Source organism: Protopterus annectens, chromosome 3.part0, assembly GCF_019279795.1.
Source record: "Protopterus annectens isolate FY-2018-M chromosome 3.part0, PAN1.0, whole genome shotgun sequence".
Taxonomy (NCBI): Eukaryota; Metazoa; Chordata; order Ceratodontiformes; family Protopteridae; genus Protopterus; species Protopterus annectens.
Window position 1 is genome coordinate 106439803 of NC_056731.1, and position 23741 is coordinate 106463543.

Consider the following 23741-nt stretch of genomic DNA (forward strand, 5'->3'; position numbering starts at 1 on the left):
GAGAAATTTGAAAACTTTCTTTCATTCATAGCAACATTTTACTAGTAATAAGACGGTGCAAATAAGCTTTACCTTTCCATATAATAAAGACAACACCATGTTGAATAAAATAACATGTCATATAGTATTTGTTAGAAAACCAACTAAACTGCAATTCATAAAAACTGATCAATTCTTATGCTTCTCAGAAGTTGATTAGCTTTACTGTTACTGCAAGTTCTCCTCGAAGATCTACTTTTTTGAGTGGGGTTTTTGCAAAAGTAAATCTCAACAACTAGGCAGACTTCCAAGCAGTGGTAGGTTTACCCTGGGAGGTGGTAAGTCAATAATGTTACATGTGAAAAAGTGATTCCCAATAATTTAAACAAATTACAAGATAACACTTGCAATAAACCACTCTAAAATATAGTAACCATTGCAGAGCTAATACATTGCAGTGAGAAACAAAATTAGAGGAATGCAGTTCAATGACATAATTAAGCAATAACTGAAGAGTGGGTGTGGTATACTGAAGATTTACCCATGGTTGGCGTGGTTTGATCAAAAGGACAAAGCCAGAGTGATTAAACAAGACCAACCATGGGGAAATCTTCCATAGATTCACACTGAGTCAATTATTGCTATTATACAATGACATTAATAAGAAATTATGTACCTACCATAACGTTCCATGTTAGTTGTCTTCTTCTCGCCTTCTTTCTTGCTGGATGGGTTCAGAGCCGATCCTTGGCTCCAACTTGACCTTCTACTAAAGCTCGAGAGCTATTTACCGGCTCGAGGCTTCCCCATATCCCACAATGTTAGGCGACAGATACCCAGATCTCGTTTGGTAGAGCTAACACCATGGAGACACCTGTCCCAACTACAAGGTGTACCTACAGTGCTAAAAACAGAGGAGGACGTAACCTAGAAAAGAGTCAACCAGAGGAAGAAGGCCTCAAAGGGGATTCTTCTCGGTCTGTCCAGGCTAGGGGGATGGAGGGTGGGACGCAAGAAAGAAGGCGAGAAGAAGACAACTAACATGGAACGTTATGGTAGGTACATAACTTCTTAATGTTAAGTTGTCTATCTCGCCTTCATTCTTGCTGGATGGGACAGCGTCCCTAGCACCTTAGCCCTGGGTGGCTCATCGGAACAGACTCTTGAGCACAGTGGAACCAAAATCAGCTCGACTCCTGGAGGCCATATCCAACTTATAATGTGAAATGAAAGTATGAGGAGTGGCCCATGTGGCTGCAGCACAAATAGATTCCATTGGAAGCCTTGCCTGAAAAGCTACCGACGTAGCTAATGCTCTGGTGGAATGAGCTTTTGGTTTTGCAGGGTTCTTATGTCTCAATTGGTAAATCAAAGTAATAATAGAGGCCAACCACCTGGATAAGGTTACTTTAGAAACTGGCAGGCCCTGCTTGCCCTCAGCATAGGACAGGAAGAGTTGATCTTATTTTCTTGTTTGTTTAGTCCTATCCAAATAAAAACGTAATTGTCTGTGAACGTCCAAATAGTGCAACTTTTGTTCAGCTCTGTTCGAATAATTAGGAAAAAAGGCAGGACGATCAATAACCTGATTCAGATTTGTCTCTGAAGGTATTTTGGGTAAAAAGGAAGGATTAGTCCTGAGTGAAACTCTATGTTTGTGAAAAAAGGTGGACGAATACAGAGGGTTTGAAGTTCCGACACTCTTCTAGCTGAGGTGATGGCTACTAAGAAAAGAGTCTTCCAGGAGAGTAATTTTAAGGAACAGGAAGCCGCAGGTTCAAAAGGAGGGAGAATCAATGAAGTTAATATCAGGTTCAAATCCCACGGAGGCGGGGGATCTTTAACCGGGGGCCTAAGTAAAATCGTCCCTTTAAGAAAAGCTTTACAAAGTTTGTGGGACATGATGCTGGTCTCTGACAGGCCAGTGTGGAAATTAGCGATAGCAGCCAACTGGACTCTAATGGTGGCAGATGAGGAACCTGCTCGAAAAGGTTCTGCCAAAAAATCTAGAACGTTATGGACAGGGGCTGTAAAGGGGTCTACATTTCTAGCCTCTGCCCAGAAAGAGAAACATTTCCACTTACTAGCATAAGTCTTTCTGGTAGTAGATTTGTGCGAAGAAAGGATGACTTCACGCACTGGCTGAGAAATATGTGGAAGCCTGGCTAAGGTTGGAAGTGGAGCAACCAAGCTGTGAGGTTGAGAGAGTGAAGGGATTGGTGCAGCCCGCCCGACTGATGATCAAGAGGTCTGGCACTGGGTCCAGATTCCAGGGCTGCTCCAGCAGGTGACTATGCAGGAATGGGAACCAAATTTGTCGAGGCCAGTAAGGGGCAATGAGGATCATCCTGGATCCCAATGCGGTCGCTTTCTGAATCAGCTTTGGAATTAAGGGAAAGGGAGGGAATGCATACAGAAGACCCCGGGGCCAATCGTGAACTAGAGCGTCTCTGGGGGAGTGGCCAGGGAGGGGGAAGTGAGTGAAGAAGTCGTCGCACTTGCTGTTGAGAGGGGTTGCGAAAAGGTCGCAGCAAGGTTGACCCCATCTGCGGAAAATTTTGTCCGCTACTAACCGATTGAGAGACCAATCGTGAGGCATGAGAATGGCTCTGCTTAACCTGTCCGCTATGACGTCGGACTTCCCGGGGATGTGTGTTGCTATCAGAAACTGTTGAGAGGAGATCGCCCACTGCCAGAGTCTGAGTGCTTCTCGACATAAGGGATAGCACCTGGTTCCGCCCTGCTTGTTGATGTACCACACTACAGACATATTGTCCGTCTGAATTGCAATAGTCCCGGTAGGTAGAGTCCTGAAGAGCTTGCAATGCTAAAAGTACTGCTCTCATCTCCAAGACGTTTATGTGCAGGTGGTACTCTAGGGGTTGCTAAGTGCCCTGGACAGCCTGCCCTGAAAATGGCCCCCCCACCCGATCAGGGAGGCATCCATTGTCACCGTGGCAACAGGAGGAGGAAGAACAAACGGTCTGCCTTGAAGTACTTGAGATGCGACCATCCACCAAGAAAGGTGGTCTTTGCATGACTGGGTGATTATTATGTTGTGAGACATCGGAAGCTGTTGAAAAGACCATTGGGTAAAAAGCATCCATTGAAGAATCCGCATGTGAAAATGAGCCAGGGGAAGTAACATGAATGCTGCTGCCATGAGACCCAAGGTTTTCAGTACAAATCTGTCCTGAATTCTCTTGCAATGTAGTAAGGTTTGAACATGTCGGCGAATGTTTGATACTCTTTCTAAGGGAAGTTTTGATGACAGCTCTTTTGTATTTAATATTGCACCTATAAAAGTTATAGACTGACAAGGCAACAATGCAGACTTTTCGAAGTTTATAGAGATACCTAGCTCGGAGCAAGTTTGGATGGTATAATCCCTGTCTCGGAGTAGCTGATGCCTGGTGGAAGCAGTTAGGAGCCAGTCGTCTAGATAGGGAAACACCTGGAATCCTCGCAGTCTCAGGTGAGCCGTAACCACTGCCATGCATTTGGTGAACACCCTGAGGGCTGTGGTGAGACCAAAGGGCAGGGCTCTGAATTGATAGTGACTGGCTCCCAGCCGGAAGCAGAGAAACCTCCTGGAGCGTCTGTGCATTTTGATATGGTAGCACGCATCCTGAAGGTCTATGGAGCACATCCAATTGTCCTGACCCAAAAAGGGTAGAATGGACTGAAGCGTGACCATCTTTGAACAGATTAATTTAACCTGCTGAGATCCAAAATGGGTCTCCAGTCCCCTGTCTTTTTTGGTACCAAAAAGAACTTGGAGTAAATCCTGGATCCTTGCTGGTCTGCTGGGACTGGCTGGATGGCCCTTTTTTCTAGCAGTTTTGCAATTTCTAGTACTGCTTGTTCCCTTAGACCGGGTGGAACATCTGGAAGGGACTTCTTTGTTTGTACAGGGGTGTGGGCAAAGGGGATTTTGTAAGCCTCGGATATGATAGACCGTACCCATTTGTCTTGTGTGAGGAGTTGCCAGGCTTCTGGGTACAGTGACAATCTTCCCCCGACTGCCACCGAAGGTGGACAGTCGGGCAGCCCCTCAGGGGTGCTGAAAGGGTTTGTCAGAGAAAGATTCTCTGCTACCCTGATTTTGTGGACCCCCTCCGCCCCTCAGGCGGCATCTATTATTGTTCCCTCCTCTGCCCCTGGAGGGAAACTCGCCACGTGTGTCAGGCACGACTTCCCGGGGTTTCCGAAACCACATTTTTCCACTCTTCTAACCTTTAGGGTATGGTCTAGAGGGAGTAGAAAAACGGACTCCCACGACAGAGAGAGTCTTGCCTTCCTGCTCACACCTGGTAAGGGTATCCTTCACCTGTGGTCCAAACAAAGCCGAACCATCGAAGGGGGTACTGGTGAAGGACGCCTTAAAGAGGTCAGCAAAGTTACATAACCGCATCCAGGCATGTCTTCTCAAAGCCACGCCTGTACCTGCGGCCTTACTTGCCCCATCGGTTGCATAAGAAATGAGCCGCATGGAGGAGTTGACTATAGAGTTAAGGGTCACCAGCTGGGAGTTAATCGTTTCCTGAGACCCCACAGCTGATGGATCCTTAAGGGCATCACCCAGTTCCTTGAGAAGATCCCTTTGAAGGCGGGTGAAATGGCACAGATAATTCAGCGACCGCATGGAAAAGGTCGCTGAAGAAAACATCCGCTTCCCGTACCTGTCCATTGTCCTAGATTCTTTATTAGGTGGATGGACAGGCACCGAAGGGTCAGCCAACTCTTTCTTAGTGGCTGCTGCCACCACCATGGCATCAACAGGGACACCCTTTGTCAGAAACTGTTTGTCAGATGGGGCTGTAATGAATTTAGTGGGCCTGCGGGGAGTTTTCAACCATGTCCGGGGCTGTCCATGCTTTCCGAGCCACCACTTCCATGAGCGGGTTGAAAGGCGGAGACACCCAGGAGGTGGAAGGGCGAGAACCAAACGCGTCCAAGAACACTGACTCGTCCTCGGAAGGGTTAAGGGCAGTCCAGTTCTCCCTCTGCCTAAGGATCTCAAGGATGTCTGAAAAGGAGACATCATCAGAGGGGGACCTTGGGGACCCTTCCGAATCCTCAAAGTTGGTGTCAGATGTGACCGACTCGGGGGAGTCAACATGTTTCCTCTTGCATTTTCTCTTCCGAGGGGGCTCCTATGAATGATCAGGGGAGGCCTTGGAAGAGGAAGATACACCCAATGGGGCGACCTGGAGCATCTGTTCTCCACGCTTGGGGTCAGGAGGATGGACAGAGACCGATGCAGGCACCATGGGGGGAGGAGCCGAAGGGGCCGATCGTGGAGCCGACACAGGAGTCAGCACGCTCCTCATAACTTCGAAGGCGCCCCTATCAGGCAGAGAAGAGGGTCCCCACTCCGAAGAGATGTGAACCCCTCCCGGCACCAAGAGGGACGGCTCCGAGGCCGATGGGGCCGAGCTCACCTGCGCCGAGGCCCCGAGAGGGAGAACGGGGTCGGACAAGGGTCCAATGCCACTCTCCCCCTCGGAGCTGACGAGGGAGTCTCGGCACCCAGATCCATCCAAGGACGGAACCAATGAAGAGATCGGAGCTGACGAGGGAGCCGAAAGGTGTGGTATCGGCTCCGACTTTCCGACGATTCGAGCCCCAATGAGCTCCGGCTCCGAACAGAGTGGAAAAGTCAGAGGAGGAACTGTTGGAGACACAGGGATAGCCACAGTCTGTTGAGAAGGGCTGGTCAACATTTTGGCCAGTGCCTGCAACTTTAGGAGTCTACTGACCACCCTTCTCCAAGTCATGATCAGATATCCTGGAGGACCGAGAGTAGTGGGACCTACGGCTCCGCTCCGATTGAAGCAATGGAGAACTCGGAGTCAAACGAACGGACTCTAAAGAAGGGGACCTCGAACGTTGAAGACTCCGACACCAAGGTCGGAGCCGACTGAGGTCTCGAAGTGCCAGTTCCAGCCGGAACAGATGAGGAGGCAGGAGTTCCGCTCGGCGATGGCTCCGAACAGGGAGCTGACGGTTTGGCGGGCTTTAAGGATTTTCCCGACTGAGAATATTGACAGTAAAAATACAAGAAAAGATTTATACGACTTGGAGCCGGTAAAATCGCAACCTCATAGCTGAAGCGGCAAACGAGATCTGGGTATCTGTCGCCTAGCACTGTGGGATATGGGGAAGCCTCGAGCCGGTAAATAGCTCTCGAGCTTTAGTAGAAGGCAGAGTCGAAGCAGAGGATCGGCTCCGAACCCATCCAGCAAGAATGGAGGCGAGACAGACAACTTAACATCATTTATGAAAGAAATGACTAAACTTTTCTTAAATAATGTCTGTAGAACGGCACCATGGTGTTCCTCTACACTGTTTCTGCATTCTTCCACTTTGCTATACTGTGCATGAGTATGGAACTTACGTTTCTACACTTAGTACATCAGTGCATTGGAAAAGCAAGCAACAGAGAAAGGAAGATCTCTTTTGCTTTTTTTTTTTTTTTTTTTTTTGGGGGGGGGGGGGGGCATATAAAATCCAGAGAGTTTAAAGGTATGAGGGAGACAGGGCAAAAATACAAGGAAAATCAAGTACATTTCTTTAGTTTTGCAGAAAGTACCCAATTTTCCTTGTATTTTCTTTGCTCTCTGCTTGTACTTCTTGTCCTCTTAGATCAAGAAATATGCAAAACCTTAAATAAGAGAGACAAAGGTTCCTATTGTAAATGTTACTCTTATAAAGTTAGAAAGCTGCTAGAATAATAGGATTTATGCTACTGTGCATTGACTTTCATAGCATATACTAATACAAGAAAGTTTGGTCGGACTTCAGTGGCTGGACTTTTTTCTAGTGGTATATGCTTGATTTTACAATACGCATGCTGGTTGGGCTGACTAATCAGCGTGCACATTTCTGAACACCGAGATACCAATGAATAATTAAGCAATAAACCACAACTGATTATGGGTATATCAGGATTTACCCATTATTGGTGTGGTATTATTGGTGTGGTTTGACCACAAGGGTAAAGCAACAGTAGGCAACACAGCCAACCATGGATAAATGCGGATATACCTACAAAGAGGAGTGAATTATTGATATGAAACAATGAAATTGCTTATCTTTCTTCAATAATGCCCTTATATAAGGGCACTGTAGTGTTCCTCCACATCCCTTCTTTTTTGCTGATGTACTGCGTATGCATATGGGACTTCCTGAGGAGAAGCAAGAGAAAAAAGAAAATGCCCGTCATGTTTTTTTTTTTTTTTAATTTCTGGCTGACATGCTCTTAGACTTATAGGTTCAGAGGTGTTTACTAGGGTAATGACCATAAGGGCCTTTTTAACCTGAGCCATGCATCCCAAATTTCTGACAAGTTCTGGTACCCTTTACAAGTGTAAGCAGGGGGTTGGGAAGTGAAACACTTACAAAGAGGGTCCTTGGAGATGTGCAATTTACAGGTTGCCTGGGTCCATCATAGGTGCCAAACAAGAGATGAATTGCTTGTTCCCCATACAACTGTCCAAGTTCCACTTGAACTGAGTTAGGGAAGAACTCTGCTTCACATGGATGAGGAGCCTGTTCCAGAGAAGGGGTAGTCTCTGGGATAAATACCTGTCTCTCAGCATGTCCTGTTTATATCACATTCAAGGTTTAAGTCTTTAGAATGGGCAATTCTGGTGCGGTTTATTTTGTGGGCATGTAAGAGGTCCATCAGAGTGGGGTCTGACAATGCCTTGTATGCCAGGCACAGATCTCCCCTCAACAGCTTGCAGGGCACAGAATACATGGATAGGGTCTTCAGGTGGTTTGCATAGGGCATGTTACTTATGCTCTGTATTCTACTAATGAGGAACCACTGTGGATGTTCAAGTTGCTGGATATGCCTGGTTAGGTACATATCAAAGGGGGCACTGTACTCAATGACAGTTTGGATGAATGATGAATACAGTGGAACAATGACTTCCTTGGATCAAGATGCCATACCTTTATTTATAAGTTGCACAGCACAGAATGATTTCCTTACTACAGTAGACACGTGATGGTCAAAGGCTAGATTATTGTCTGTGTGTGTCCCCAAGTCCGTAACTACAGTGTCAATTCTTGGCGGTATGTTGTCAATATGATAGTTACCAGGGATGGATACATCCTGAAGGACACTACTATGCATTTCTTGGCATTTAGTTTTAGTCCATGGCTCTGACACCAGTTGTTTTGTCTGTGTCTTAATGCAAGAAATTTGGACAAGCCCCAACATAATGGAAGGGGTGGATTTTAAATATTGCTCTTATAAACTTAGAAAGTCACTGGAATAAGACGTTTTGCATTAGCACACATTTTCTGAAGGATAAGAAGCCTAAACCTCAAATGTCTGTCATTATTTAATGACTTCAATCTCCAGTGGCTTGTCAGAAAAATACATTTTTTATGAGGAACAGACAAAACTATGAGGCAAACAGACAAAACTATGAGGCAAAAATCTGGACAGCTGAGAGGTATAAAGGCCAAGACATTAGTAGGGACAGCTCAGAAATACAAGGAAAATCAAGTACGTTTATTTCTTTCATTTTGCAGAATGTATCTGATTTTTTCTTGCACTTCGCTCTGTCCTCTAAGCATATGCCAATAGAAAGTCTGGCCTCTCAATGGTAATTCAACAGCCAGACTTTTTTTCTATTGGTATAGCTCAATTTACAACAGGTGCACAGACTGGGCTGTCCAATCAGTGCTCTTGTTTTTGAATAGTAATGGGCAGTTATTGTATAATATGGCAAGTTTACACATCAATAAAATGCAGTTTTTTTAGTCCTAGCTGAATATACAATATTACATTCAAAAAATAAATACAACAAACAAATGACTAAATAAAACAAAACATCTTGGAATGCAGACCCCATTCGATGAAAAAAGAAGTTATGTACTCGCCATAACGTTCCATGTTTGTAGTCCATCTCACCCCTTCATTATTACATATGGATTCAGAGCCGATCCTCGGCTCCGACTCAGCCGATTTCAAAGCTCGAAGTCTCTAAGTTGGCTCATGGCAAGGTAGGTATCCCATAATACACTAGTAAGAATCCCCAGATCTTGTTTGCTGCTGTCTTTAAAAATGAAAGAAGGTATTTCCAGAAGGAAAAAACAAGGATGCAAGGTCTCCAACCATAAGGAAGATAGACACTATCTTGTCTCCAAATCCTCCAAGGATACATGGATGGGGGTAGGTGGGTAGGTTCCAAGACTGAAGGGAATGGAATGTTATGGTGAGTACATAACTTCTTTATGTTCTGTCATCCTATGTCACCTTCATTCTTACATATGGGACAGCGTCCCTAGCACCTTTTTCTTGGGTGGCTCACAGGAATATACTCCTAAGAACCATGGAACCAAAGGAGGCTCTACCCCTGGAGGCCAAGTCCAATTTGTAATGAGTAATAAAGGTATGAGGGGTAGCCAAAGTTGCTGCTGCACCATATGCTGTCCATTGGAATTCTGGCTTGAAAAGCAGTAGATGTGGATATGGATCTGGTGGAATGAGCATTAATTTTAAATGGAAGTTCTTTGCCATTAGAAGAGTAAATAAAAGATATGCAATCTGAAATCCAGTTTCATAACATTATTTTGGAGACTGGCATTCCTTTCCTCGTTTCTGAAAAGGATACAAATAATTGGTCTAATCTCCTAAACTGTCTGTGTACATCCAGTCGATGAAACTTATATTCTGCCTTGTTTGAATGATTTGGAAAAAAGACTGGCAGTTCAATAGTTTGATTCATATTTGATTGAGAACAAATCTTGGGGACGAAGGAAGGATTAGTGCGGAGGGAAACTCTGTTTCTATGAAATATCAAGGAGGTATGACTGAGTGCTTGCAGCTCTGAAACTCTTCTAGCAGACGTAATGGCTACCAGAAAAATGGTCTTCCATGACAGGAATTTTAAATCACAAGTATGTGAAGGTTCAAACAGCGATGAGATAAGTTTTGAAAAAACAAACTTTAGATCCCAGGGAGATATAGGTTCTTGAAAAGGAGGTCTTAGTAAAGTAGTGTCTTTCAAAAAAGATCTACACAATCTATGAGCCATAAGATTAGGTTCTTGTTGTCCCAAATGAAAATTGGAGATAGCTGCTAATTGAACTTTGATTGTAGCAGTAGTTGATCCCTGATGAAAAAGTTTGGTTAGAAATTCTAACACTAAGGGAATGGAGGCTGTGTACAGATCTATGTTTTTAGCTCGTGCCCAGAGAGAAAATCTTTTCCATTTGCTAGCATATAATTTTCTCGTACAAGGTTTATAAGAAGATGTCAGGATATATGTAACTTCAGGGAAGAAATCATGAAGCCTGACTAGGGATGGAAGTGGAGCAGCCACACTGTCAAGATGAGGGTGTGGAGACAGGGATGGAACATGCCTGACATGTGTCAGAAGGTCTGGTACTGGGTCCAGAGTCCATGGATCATCCAGAAGGTGAGGTCCGAGAAAGGGGAACCAAATCTGACGAGACCAGTAAGGAGTGATGAGAATCATTCTGCTTCCCAACGTCTTTGCTTTCTGGATCACTTTCGATATTAGCGGAAAGGGAGGAAACACATAAAGAAGTCCTGAGGGCCAATTGTGGACAAGTGCATCTCTCGGTGTCTCCCCAGGGGGGGAATATGGGAGAAGTACCTGCTGCATTTGGTGTTCATTGGGATGGCAAACAGATCACAGCAAGGCTGTCCTCATTTGCAGAAAATCTGTTCTGCGACTTTCTGATTTAAAGACCACTCGTGAGGCATCAAGATTGCCCTGCTGAGCTTGTTGGCTATCACACTGGTTCTTCTTGGGATATGGGTTGCAACTAGAAAGCATTGGGAAGATATCGCCCACTGCCAAACACGAAGAGCCTCTCGACATAGGGGGTAGGATCTGGTTCCCCCTTGTTTGTTTATATACCATACCACACCACTGACATATTGTCTGATTGGATTGCTATTGTCCCTAGAGGAAGAAAGTCGCGAAGTGCTTGCAACACTAGTAGCACTGCTCTCATCTCTAGAACACCGGTATGCAAGTGAGCCTCGTGTTCTTGCCATGTGCCTTGGACTGTCCTTCCTAGATAATGCCCCCTCTTATCTGGGAGGCATTCATGGTCACAGTAGCAATGGGTTGGCGAGGAATGAATAGTCTCCCTATCATTAGTTGATTGGACTGGATCCACCAACGAAGGTACTTTTTGCAAGATTCTGTTATTAAAATGGGATGAGAGAGGCAGTTGCTGAAGAGACCACTGGGAAAAGAGTAGCCATTGTAGAATTCTCATATGTAGTCTGGCTTGCGGAACTAGAGTTATAGTAGAGGCCATGGTTCCTAGAAGTTTGAGCTCTGGCTTCACTTTGACTTCTTGTTTGGGAAGCAGGCTGTATATATTTAAGGTGAGCTATCATTGCGACTGTGTCTATTTCTGCACCTATAAAAGTCACATATTGAGAGGGTGATAAGGCAGACTTTTCCCAATTTATAGTAATGCCTAGCTGAGTGCAGACTTGGACAGTTGAATCTCTGGCTTGTAGAAGTAGGTGCCTGGTGGTGGCAGTCAGCAGCCAGACCAGGTACGGAAACACTTGGAATACAAGACATCTTAAGTGAGCCGTTATTACCGCCATGCATTTGGTGAACACCCTGGGGACTGTGGTGAGACCAAAGTGCACAGCACGAAACTGGTAATGACTGGCTCCCAGCTGGAAGCATAAATGACTCCTTGATGCTCTGTCCATTTTTTATGTGGTAATATGCATCTTGGAGGTCTATGGAGCACATCCAATTATCTTTCCCTAACAGAGGCAGTATAAACTGCAGTGTTACCATTCGGAACTTGGACTTCTTTACTGATTCGTTCAACTTGCTGAGATCCAAAATGGGCCTCCAGTCCCCTGTTCGTTTTGGCACTAAAAATAATCTGGAGTAAGTTCCGAATCCTATCTGGTCTGCGGGGATGGTTTGGATGACTCTCTTTTGAAGCAACTTTTGGACTTCTATAGTTGCTTGATCCCTGTGATTGGGTGGAATTATTTTGGTTAGATGAGGTAGAAAAGAGAAGGGTATGAAGTATCCTCTAGAAATTATTCTTCGTATCCACTTGTCTTGTGTGATGTCGTGCCAGGCTTCTGGATACAAAGATAAGCGACTCCTGACTGGCTCCAGAGAAGCGCAGTCGGGCCCTACTTCAGGAGCGCTGATAGGGACGTCCACGAAAGGAATCGCTGCCATCCTGGTTTTGAGGACACCCCCTGCCTCTAGGGCGACATGTACCATTACCTTCCTCCTCCTCTGCCTCTGGAGAAGGAATCACCTTGTGCGTCCGGGAAAAATCTCTGAGATTTCTTGAACCACATTTTTCCGCCTCTGTGACCCTTAGGGTATGGCCTAGAAGGGAGGGAAAAATGTACTCCCATGGCAGAGAGAGTTTTCCCTTCCTGCTCGCATCTGGTGAGTGCGTCTTTTACTTTTGGTCCAAACAGAGGGGAAACGTCAAAGGGGGCATTGGTAAATTTAGATTTGAAGGGCTCCGCAAAGTTACATAAACACATCCAGGAGTGTCTCCTAAGGGAAACCCACTGCCCTGCTCGCTCCATCTGCTGCGCAAGATATCAGTCTCATGGAGGAGTTAACAATGGAGTTTAAGGTAGACAACTGAGCAGTAACCTTTTCAGGGACTCCTTCAGTTAAAGTACCTTGGATAGCATCTCCTAGCTCTTCTAGGAGATCTCTTTGAAGCCTAGTGAAATGAGTAAGGTAATTCAGCAATCTGAGTGTAAAAGCCGCTGCAGAAAAAATATGCTTCCTGTATCTGTCCATCGTTCAAGACTCCTTGTTTGGTGGGTGGACAGATGAGGAAGTTTCCGCTAGTTCCTTCTTTGTGGCTGCTGCCACCACCATGTCATCTACAGGCACACCTTTGATTAAGAACTCTTTTTCGTTGGGAGCTGAAAGAAATGTGTTGGGCCTTTGGAGAATGGTTCCACGGCATCAGGAGTTTCCCACACCTTTCGGCTCACTAAATCTAACAGCTCATCAAAAGGTGGAGACACCAAAGAGGCTGAAGGTTGAGACCTGAAAGCCTTCAGGTACACCAACTCCTCATCAGAAGGGGTGATAGTAGGCCAACCACCTCTCTGTTTCTGGATATCTACGAAGAAGATATCATCGAAAGACGACTTAGGGGACCCTTCTGACTCCTCGAGGTCAGTGTCAGAGGTGATGGACTCAGGGTCGACATGCTTCTTCTTGCAAGTTCTCTTCTGTAAGAGGCTCCTCAGAAGGGTATTCTGGGGAGGTCTTGGAAGACTGGGGCCACCTAATGGGGGCTCCTGAGGCTGCAGGTCTCTGCTGTCAAGAGAGAAAGATAGTGCTGAGACAGAGGTCACAGCTTGAGAGGGAAGAGCATCGGTACCCTTGTGTGGAGCTGAAGACCTAGACAGCACGCTCCTTATCTCGAAGGCAGATCTCTCTGGCTCAGAGGACACCACCAGTTCCAAGGAAGCAGAAGTAGCCCTCGGCTCCAGAGCGATCAGCTCAGAGACAGATGTAGGATCTGATCTCAGCCGAGCCTACGCACCGAGAGGTAGGCTCGGAAATGAAGAAGTTCAGGTAAAAGTGTCCCCGTCGGGGCTGACTAGTGAGCTTCAGATCCTAGACACCAAGGACGGTACCAAAGGTGTCGGAGCGGAACTCAGCTCCGAGACAGACAGTAGGGGTGCTGGAACTGAGGGTTCCACAACAAATGGCACAGATAGCTCTGGCTCTGAAGGACCGACATAGCTCATAAGAGGAACAGAAGCAGGTAAAATGGCCTTAGACAGCTCCGGAACTGAATGGGTTGGAGCCAGCAACAAATTTGATAGCGCCGACGACTTCAAAAGTCTAAGCACCACTTTCTCGACATCCTCCTCAGAAAGACTCTTGGAGGATCTGGAAGACAAGTAGGTGATCGAGATCTTTGCAAGATCGGAGATCTGAGTGTCAGGGACACTTGCAATAAATCTCTAGACCGGATCAGAGATATGGGTTCAGTGATAGGCTCTGAAAAACTTGGGGCCGAGACTGGAGTGTCAATGTCCATAACCTCGACCGGCTCCGAAGGCAGAGGAGCCGAAGAGGTAGAAGGTTTGTCCAGTTTAGCAATTTTCTGTGGAGGTCCTGATATAACAGTCGGTGTGGAAGACTGTCTTTTCACCGACTTGACCTTCTCTTTTTTAGAAGAGGGAGACCTGGAATGAGAGGATGAAGAACTGGCTAAATCCTCATCAAAAGAAGGTTTAAGGAGACCTTCCAAGATCAGTTTGATCTTCCTTTCCTGGAGCACCCGGGAAAAGTGGGAAAAGGTACATGTCTCCTGAAGATGTATGGACCCCAAACAGTAAACACAATTACTATGTCCGTCAGTCAGGGACATTTTTTCAAGAACATTTAAGAAATTTTTTTAAAACCTGAAGGTTTATGATCTTTAGACTCCTTAGACATACTGTCACAACAACAATCACCAAATATAAACGCAGAAAGAGAGGACAAGGTCCTCTAACTTAAACGGGCCTAGCTCTGCTCAAGAAAACAACACACAAGGGAAAAACAACAGACGACTAGGTCCTCTAACTTAAATGGGCCTAGTCCTGCTGAGGAAACAGCACACAAGGAAAAAGGCAAAAGAGGACTAGCTCCTCTAACTTAAACATGCCTAGCTCTGCTGAGGAAACAGCACACAAGGAAAAAGGCAATAGACGACTAGATCCTCTATCTTAAACAGGCCTAACCCTAAACAGAGGGGAATGCGAGACAGTGAACAAGGGAGCAACAGACAAAGGCTGAAATAGGTCCTAATAAGAAACAGACCTATGCCTAAGAAGTGATTGTAGGAATAACTAGCACACCTAAATAAGGAATACCAGTAAGGAAAGGCCTGCAGAAGTGATGGCCAACAATTAGCAGCAACAACTGCAGTAAAATTCAAAAAACACACTAAAGGCTACAAGGTAACAACTGTAAGATACTAATACTAAACTAACTATTATATTCAACAACAATCATTATAGAAAACTGAATAAGCAAAAAATTCCAACTTAGCCACGGCCAAGATAGAGAGCACTTCTGAACTCATAGACATGGCAAACGAGATCTGGGGATTCTTAGTAGTGCATTATGGGATACCTACATTGCTACGAGCCAACTTAGAGACTTCGAGCTTTGTAATCGACCAAACCCATATATAAGAATGAAGGAAAGATAGGACTGCAGAACATCCTTAGTTCTAGTAGGTTAAAGGTCGTCATTTTTATTTCCATTACAATAAAGATCACATTAAATTATAGTTTAAGTAGTAACAAAACACCAGAGTTAAACTACATGCAGGTTTTGTGGCTAATTTAAAGAAACATTTTACAAAATGCCTCTCCTCAAATGAAAAGTTCCTAAGGGAACAATGTCCTCCATCTTCAAATACACAAAGAAAAAGCAAAACAGGACTTATGCTAATACCAAAGATGGAACAGAGCATTTAAGTGCCTTGCACACAGTCTGTGAACATTAATGAAAAGAAAAAAAAAAACAAACAGTAGCAGCCAACTCTAACCAATGTAGGCATACCAAAAATATATCACTAATTAAAAAAAAAAAAAAAAATCAACACAAACAAGGTACTGGAACTGTCCAGAATAAGGTTGTGACTGTACAGGTTCTATAATATGCAACAGCCACAAAAGGTTTGAAGCATAAATTCACAGGTTTAGGAAAAAAGCCCTTGGTCATTTAGGGGCCTGATGCCTTGGATCCTACCTTGGAATCCCCAGGTGCCCATGCAGTCACCCAATTCCTTCTTAATGGAATGGCTTGAGGAGTTGTGTTTTACTGAGAAAGGGGAAGATTATTCCACAGGCCTGGATGTCTGAGGTATAAAGCTGTGCCATTTCATGATATGGCTGATATTAAGTTTGACTTAGGCTGAGCATCCTGTTTTGTTCAGGTCACCAGGAGGTACTCTAAACAAAGGGTGTTCATACAGCTAGAGGTCTGTTATGCTCTGTCAGGAACAGATCTCTACTACGAAGGTGATAAGCTACAGAGAAAAATGTGTTGCAATAGTCTTTTGCTACAAGACAAGCCCGGATTGTCCTTCTATTCTCTCTTTGAGTAATCTATGTACATTCTCCAACTGCACCAGATGGCATCTCATCAGGTTACAGAACAGTGAACAGTACTCTCAAAAAAAAAAAGTTATGGACGAGTGAAGGGGGCAGCTGTCCAGAGCACAAACTGTTAGGAGGTATGATAAACAATGCATCCAAAGATCCAGCTGGTGTCTGCAAGCAGTATTTGACAATCAAATAAGCAGCTGCAATCAAAAGTAACAGCTGCTGAAACAGTCAGCGAGTGTTGGTAACGGTAGTAATAATTTGGTATAATCTTTTGTTTTTATTTTAGAAATACTGATCTGTACCAAGGAGATATAATCGCTGCTTTCTACAGTTCAACACAAGTGTACCTAGAGTAAAGATCTGTTTCATATACAATGGTATAAACATATTTGTTTTGTGCCTGAAGTGTAAAAGGACTTGCGCTGGTCCTCAACTTCAAACTGACTGGGCAAATAGACTGCCTGATGCCCTAGGCAATACCCCCTAACAGCAGCTCTGCTCTATAATTAGTCTTACAAGAGAGGTATAAATGTGAGAAATGCTTCTCTGGGACATCAAATTTAATGAGATGACCAATAATATGGGAGAAACTTTAATCTGACCAACCACAGAAATTTCTTCCAATTTCTGCTATGATCTGTATGCAAGATTCCATCTGTGTTTAAAGCCTTCCTTATGATAATGATTACAAAATGGCACGGCAGCAGTGGCACAGATATGTAAAGACTGAGGGGGAAAGACAATATTAATAAATGAGCTTATAAGAGGAAAGTCTCCAGAAAAGTGTTGCTAACCAAAGACAACAGTGGGGTAGAGAGCCAAAACAGAGTGGAAGCAGAAGGAAGTACACGAGAGCTAAGAACAATTGTCTAACACACAAGGGAAAGAGGCAGAAGAGAAGGGGCTGCGGATGTAGAATAAGCAGGAAGGATAAAGACATATGTAAGTAGTTTGGGGGGCTGCGGATGTAGAATAAACAGGAAGGATAAAGACACATGTAAGTAGTTTGGGGGGCTGCGGATGTAGAATAAACAGGAAGGATAAAGACATATGTAAGTAGTTTGGGGGGCTGCGGATGTAGAATAAGCAGGAAGGATAAAGACATATGTAAGTAGTTTGGGGGGCTGCGGATGTAGAATAAGCAGGAAGGATAAAGACATATGTAAGTAGTTTGGGGGGCTGCGGATGTAGAATAAGCAGGAAGGATAAAGACACAGTTTGGGGGGCTGCGGATGTAGAATAAACAGGAAGGATAAAGACATATGTAAGTAGTTTGGGGGGCTGCGGATGTAGAATAAGCAGGAAGGACAAAGACATATGTAAGTAGTTTGGGGGGCTGCGGATGTAGAATAAGCAGGAAGGATAAAGACATATGTAAGTAGTTTGGGGGGCTGCGGATGTAGAATAAGCAGGAAGGATAAAGACAGTTTGGGGGGCTGCGGATGTAGAATAAACAGGAAGGATAAAGACATATGTAAGTAGTTTGGGGGGCTGCGGATGTAGAATAAACAGGAAGGATAAAGACATATGTAAGTAGTTTGGGGGGCTGCGGATGTAGAATAAGCAGGAAGGATAAAGACACATGTAAGTAGTTTGGGGGGCTGCGGATGTAGAATAAGCAGGAAGGATAAAGACATATGTAAGTAGTTTGGGGGGGCTGCGGATGTAGAATAAACAGGAAGGATAAAGACACATGTAAGTAGTTTGGGGGGTTGTGGATGTAGAATAAGCAGGAAGGATAAAGACATATGTAAGTAGTTTGGGGGGCTGCGGATGTAGAATAAGCAGGAAGGATAAAGACATATGTAAGTAGTTTGGGGGGCTGCGGATGTAGAATAAGCAGGAAGGATAAAGACATATGTAAGTAGTTTGGGGGGCTGCGGATGTAGAATAAGCAGGAAGGATAAAGACATATGTAAGTAGTTTGGTTTATAGCAGAGAAAGCTGGGGGGGGGGGGGAGTGGATTGCAATTTGAGATGTTAATGACTTAAAGTTTTGCTGTTGAATAAAGACCACAGGAACAGACTTCAAATTACATACTGAAAGATATATGTGGGGGGATTAAAAAGATGTTTACTGTTGAAAGTTCCAAAATGTCAACACCAACTCTGAAATGAGATGTACATACTAAGAACAAGGGGGTATTTCATACATTTGTTTAAAATTAAATCAGGCCAGTTTCTGGTATAAAATTCTACTGTACCATGCATGAGGACTGCACAGACAGTGTTAATAGATATGATTTTGGAAATAAAATGAACATTTTACATACAAAAAGGGAAATACTCTACTCCCTCCCTTGCTCTTTTAACCACGGCTCTTTGGAAGTACCTGTGAAGGATCCCACTGTCACATGCCATGTTAACTAAATTTTACCAGTGCTGGTCCCCGATGTTCTGTGCAGAGACAAAATCTGACTTGCCATTTTCATCTACATACGTTGACACCAAGTCAGGGAAGCTGCCCCATTTTCAACTGAAGCTTGAAGCTCGTGTGGTCACAAACTCTTCCAGTATTAAAATTTACGTGCTTCAACCTCGGTCATCCAAAATAATCCTAGGCAGGCAGAACTTTGTACTGAAGAAAATACGCGCACACTGCTTATGAAGTATTTACAAATGTTATGTTAACCACAGTAGAACTTTGCCATAGCCTGTAGGTGAGAAATCTCCACCCCCCAAAGACTGTTTTGAATGATTTACTTCATTTTTTCCTGCTATTGCTGCATCCTGGAGCTTAATGGAAAACAGTTTTGTAGACATCTTTTTAAGGGTTTATGGCATCTTTCAGTCACAAAGCTTAAAGAGATGAGCATTCTTACTTCGGTAGCTTCCTTAAATACAGCACAGTGGTGACATCCTTCCATACTACGGCCTGGGCCCAGACAAAATAAGCACTGTGTGCTGTAATTTTTGAATACTATACGGCTACTACAAACACATCTGTTGACAGATTTTGAAGCCAGAATACAACTGTTCAAAGGCAGTATCAGAAACTGAAAACAAAATTTAAATTAGTGAAGACAGTAAGTGTTGAGAAAAAAAAAACATACTTGACAAAAAAATGAGTCACTCTAATTACTTTGTCACTCTCAGCATTATAGGAAGATCAGTTTCCATGAGACTAGATTAATAAAAACAGAGGAGAACATGCAACAGTGAAGCTAATACATCGGCAAATAAATAGCATATCACCATCACCAATATCTTATTAAGCGCAAGATCTCCACTGGCTATGTATAAATATTTTGTCTGAGGAATGGGACACACAAAGTGCATAAAAGCCACTGATATAATTTACTCTGATAATCACCTCTCCAAACAAGATGTTAAGAATACAGAGCTCTGAACCTAGTCACAAGGAAATACACAGTGCAGCCAAGAACACCTGCAAAAGGAGTATAAAGAGCAGAATATCAAGCCACTATGAGGACTAACACAGTAAAACAATATCATCAAGGCATTCCAAGCTAAAATCCATACATAAAACAAAAACATGGAAATAAAATCAAATTAATCTTCAAGGCATAGTCAATCTAAAAACCTCTTCAAAGGAAGTAAGATCTTCATCTCTCAAACTCCTCAAAAAACTAGAATGTTGTGTCTTTTCCCGGTTAGGGGTCGCCGCAGCAAAGATAAGACTCATATTATTAATTTTTCTACCATGGGCACCTACAAAAACAACAGAGAGCTCATTCAACCACTAAAATGCTGTGCCTAAAATGTGGGATAAACCCCTCACGATCACCCAGGAGACTCAGATTCATCTAGCAACCCAGGCACCAGTTTAAGCTGGCAAAGGAGAAGGGTGGAGATAAGTGGCTGACCAGCTCACCTGTCTTGGAAGTGGAGGGGCCACGTCACATCATACACCCAGGACACTTGGGCTCCTCACAAGAAAATTGGGCTTACTGCAAAAAGGTCTGAAGTACATTACAACTTCAGAATGTTCTGTTTCAGAAGAATTACTGGACATTTGATATTTTATTAGAAAATTTAAGGTAATTTTTGCACATACACCTTCAGCGATTTTGAGTAGGAGCTTGTTGTTGGATGTCAATATTAAAACAGCTCAGTTTAAAAAGTGAACTGAAATCTGTAACTCCTTTAAATAATAAAGCAATACATTCATACACACATCTATCTATATATATATATATATATATATATATATATATAATCTAGTAAAGGAAGTTTTTCAATATTTGAAAAAGTGTTCCAAGTATTTTATGAAATATAAATTGACTAAAAGTGAGTGGCTGACAAACTGTTTTAGTAATAACTATTTTTAAGCTGGCTGACAAGTATGTGTTATAAATTGTTGAATAATGAACCACAGTATTTAAGAAGTTAAGCCTCTGAACATAACACAATACAATATAAATGTTACTGTAGAATGTTTGATAAGTAAGACTACTACTTCTTCCGGCTTTTTAGGGGTCGCCATAGCGGCTCACCTGTCCGCTCATGACTGGCAGTGGAGTTTTTACTGTGTCGAGTTGCCAGCCCGGCGCCCAACCTTCCACAGAAGGCACACACACACATGCACTCACGCCTAGGCCCAATTTAGAGTGTCAAATCCACTTATACCATATATTTGGGATGTGGGAGGAAACCGGAGCACCCGGAGGAAACCCATGAGACCACAGGGAGGACATGCAGAGTCTGCACAGAAGGCACCCCAGCTGAGGATCGAACTGGAGAACCTCTTGCTGTGAGGTGGCAATGCTAACTACTGCACCACTGTGGCTGCAATTACTTTACTGCAAAATTTGGTTTAAAATACTGATATTGAGTGCAACTGTTCTTTGCATTTTCCACATGTGTTTAATAAAGACAGGTTATATTTTATTTTACTTATTTATTTTATTTTACATTTGTTAACTGGGCAATCCGACTGAACTAGGTTCATTTACAGCGGAGACTCAGGGAGAAAAGCTCTACATTGTTAAGCAAAAGAAAAACATTTTTATGCATTGTAGTACAAGTTAAACAAGAGAGAAATATTTTTATGCAGAGTAGTACACCAAACATGTACATTGTACAACAAAGCAATCAGATATTCACATTAAAAATGCAAGCAGATTATACACAAAAATATACTTTAAATGGAGTTGTGTTTTAATTTCTGGATACTTAAATAAAAGTAGTTTTGGCAAACTTTTGTTGATCAAACAGGACTTGAGTATCAGCAACATGATACTGTGTACCCAAACATAAAATGCCACTCTGTACTTTGTGCACAAGGTATGTTGAACTTTTCATTACAAACATGCAATCAGAACCAGTAAAATGAATGCAGAGAAATGCCTTGAACAAGGGAAAGCAACTGATTAAACCTGTAACCTAACAGTTCAGTATCTATCCTTAAGAGCAGCAGTCTAAACTGTCGTTCTTTTTACATGTGATCTGTAGCCTGCGTCTGCTATTAAAATCTGAAAAGTTGGCTCCTTTATCATCACAACTCATAGCATTTTGGTTACACCTGTACAATACTGATCCTATCCAGGTAGTTATAACTGACCACTTTGTCTTGCCCACAGACATTATCAAAACCATAAAAAGTTAACACATTTCTTAACTCCACTGAAAATAATAAATAGTGTTACTTCTAGGATTACTCTATTCCCTTTATTTGTCTTTGTTAACCAGGAAAGTCTAACTGGACAAGACAATTTTCAGCAGAGGCCCAGGAAGAAAAGTTTCATCACAGTACATTTATATTAACAAGTGAATTTAGACAGCTCTCAGAAAAGTAACAGTCACATTTCACAAAAATAAACAGTTGCAAAACACGTATACACAAAAAAAGCATTACATCAATATATATACATAAGTGCACACAGTTTTGGTAGCTCTAAATTCTTGCAGGAAGTAAATGGATTTATACTTTAGAAGGGAAAACATTATAGCACACGGTATAACTATGTAAGGAGGCATAGATATTTTCAGAGTATAGCTAGAGTTTAGAGTGTGGTACAGGAGATAGGAAGTTAGAAAATAATTAGATGAAGTGAGAAAGGCGGAGAGAAAGAGGTGTGTTATGAGTGGAAGGGAAGCGGGTTAAGACGGGGAAGAAAATGGAGGAAATAATGGAGAGTAGGTCTGGTGCTGAGCATGAGCACGACCAGGATTTATTCAGATGTAGTTTGTGATGGCTTTTAAAGTGTGGTAGTTTGTCAGGGAGTTTGATGTGTTCTGGGACGGTGGTTCTACATTTTTGAGATGTAGCAGAAGTAAAGTGAGTTTCTAGCTGAGTTATTAGACTTAATTGTTTTAATAAGAACTTGTTGGCACAGTGGAAGTCCCTTGAAAGGGAGCAAAGCAGTAAGACATTCTGTAGTGTGGGGCATTTATCTGGATAGTAAATAAGTTTATATGCAAATACTAATTATGAATACTTTAGGACACTGCTTAGTTCAAGACGGTTAAATTGTCTCAAGACTTGACAGTTGCGTGTTTTGTGTGTTGAGTTAGTGGCAAATTTAGCAATTTTTTACAGGAAGAGGTTAGTTTGGATTCAAGAGTGGTATTTATGTTAGGATAAAAGATGCATAAAACAGGGCTGAAGTAAGTAGGTCAAAGATAATGTTTGTTGTGCTGTGTTTGTAAGGTACTGTTTGGCTCTATAGTGGGACGGCAGTTTCAGATTGGTCTCTATTATGGTTTGGTAGGTATGGTAGTCAAAATCTGAGATTTTCATCAATGACTACTATAGGAGTTTACTGTGTGCAATTGCGCCTATTTTAGTGTCGTTTACTAACGTAATTAAGAAAGACTGCTTTTGGTTGCTGTATTGTTTTGGGGTGAAAAGCATTAATTTTGTTTTGTTAGGATTAAGGAGAAGGCATGGATCTTTAAGCCAGGTTTCTCTAGAAATAAAAGAAGTTTGGGTAAATTCCTGGAGTTTGTAGAGAGTTGGGCCTGCACGTATTAATGTTGAATCACAAGCATATTGGACAATACTTGTGTGTTGTGTGGCAGTTTGAAGTTTATTTATGCAGATGTTAGAGAGGAGTGGTCTAAGGATTGACCTTTGTGGGACTGCTACGGTGACAGGTTGATATGGGGAATAATCCTGGTGCCATATGACTGCTTGTTTTTTATCAGACAGATAACTAAGGAACCATATAAGGAGGCATCAAGAAAGTCAAACAAAAACAAGTTCTGAGAGTAAATGCTGATGTGATACTGTGTTGAAAGCTTTAGTTAAGTCTAAAAACATTACTGAAACTGGTTTGCCATTATTTCTAAGTTGATATACAGTGTTAGCAAAATGAAGTAGGGCAGTGGTTATACTTTGGGTCAGAAACCATGCTGTGGTTTGGAAAGGAGGTTACTGGAGCCGAGATGCTGTATGAGTTGTGTGTGGATACACTTTTCAAGGATTTCTGAAAGTGGAGAAAGGATAGCTATGGGCCTGTAACTGTTAAGTCAGTTGCCGTACCCCCTTTGTGTAATGGAATAATAAAGGAATGTTTCCAGATGGCAGTTATTGTTCAGATACAGACCTATTTACCAGTATGGAGATGGAGAAAGCAATGGTATCAGTAGCTTTTTTTTTTTATATTCTTATGCGAGTTTGTCAGCAGTCAAGTTGGTGAGTTTGAATTTAAGTAGA

The 23741-nt window shown here is 42.9% G+C and overlaps 1 protein-coding gene across 2 annotated transcripts in view; it reads right to left on the minus strand.

The window, feature by feature from the left end:
• Positions 1-23741, minus strand: part of FAM126A (family with sequence similarity 126 member A) — a 1303250-nt gene that overhangs the window by 127813 nt on the left and 1151696 nt on the right. The window lies entirely within an intron of this gene.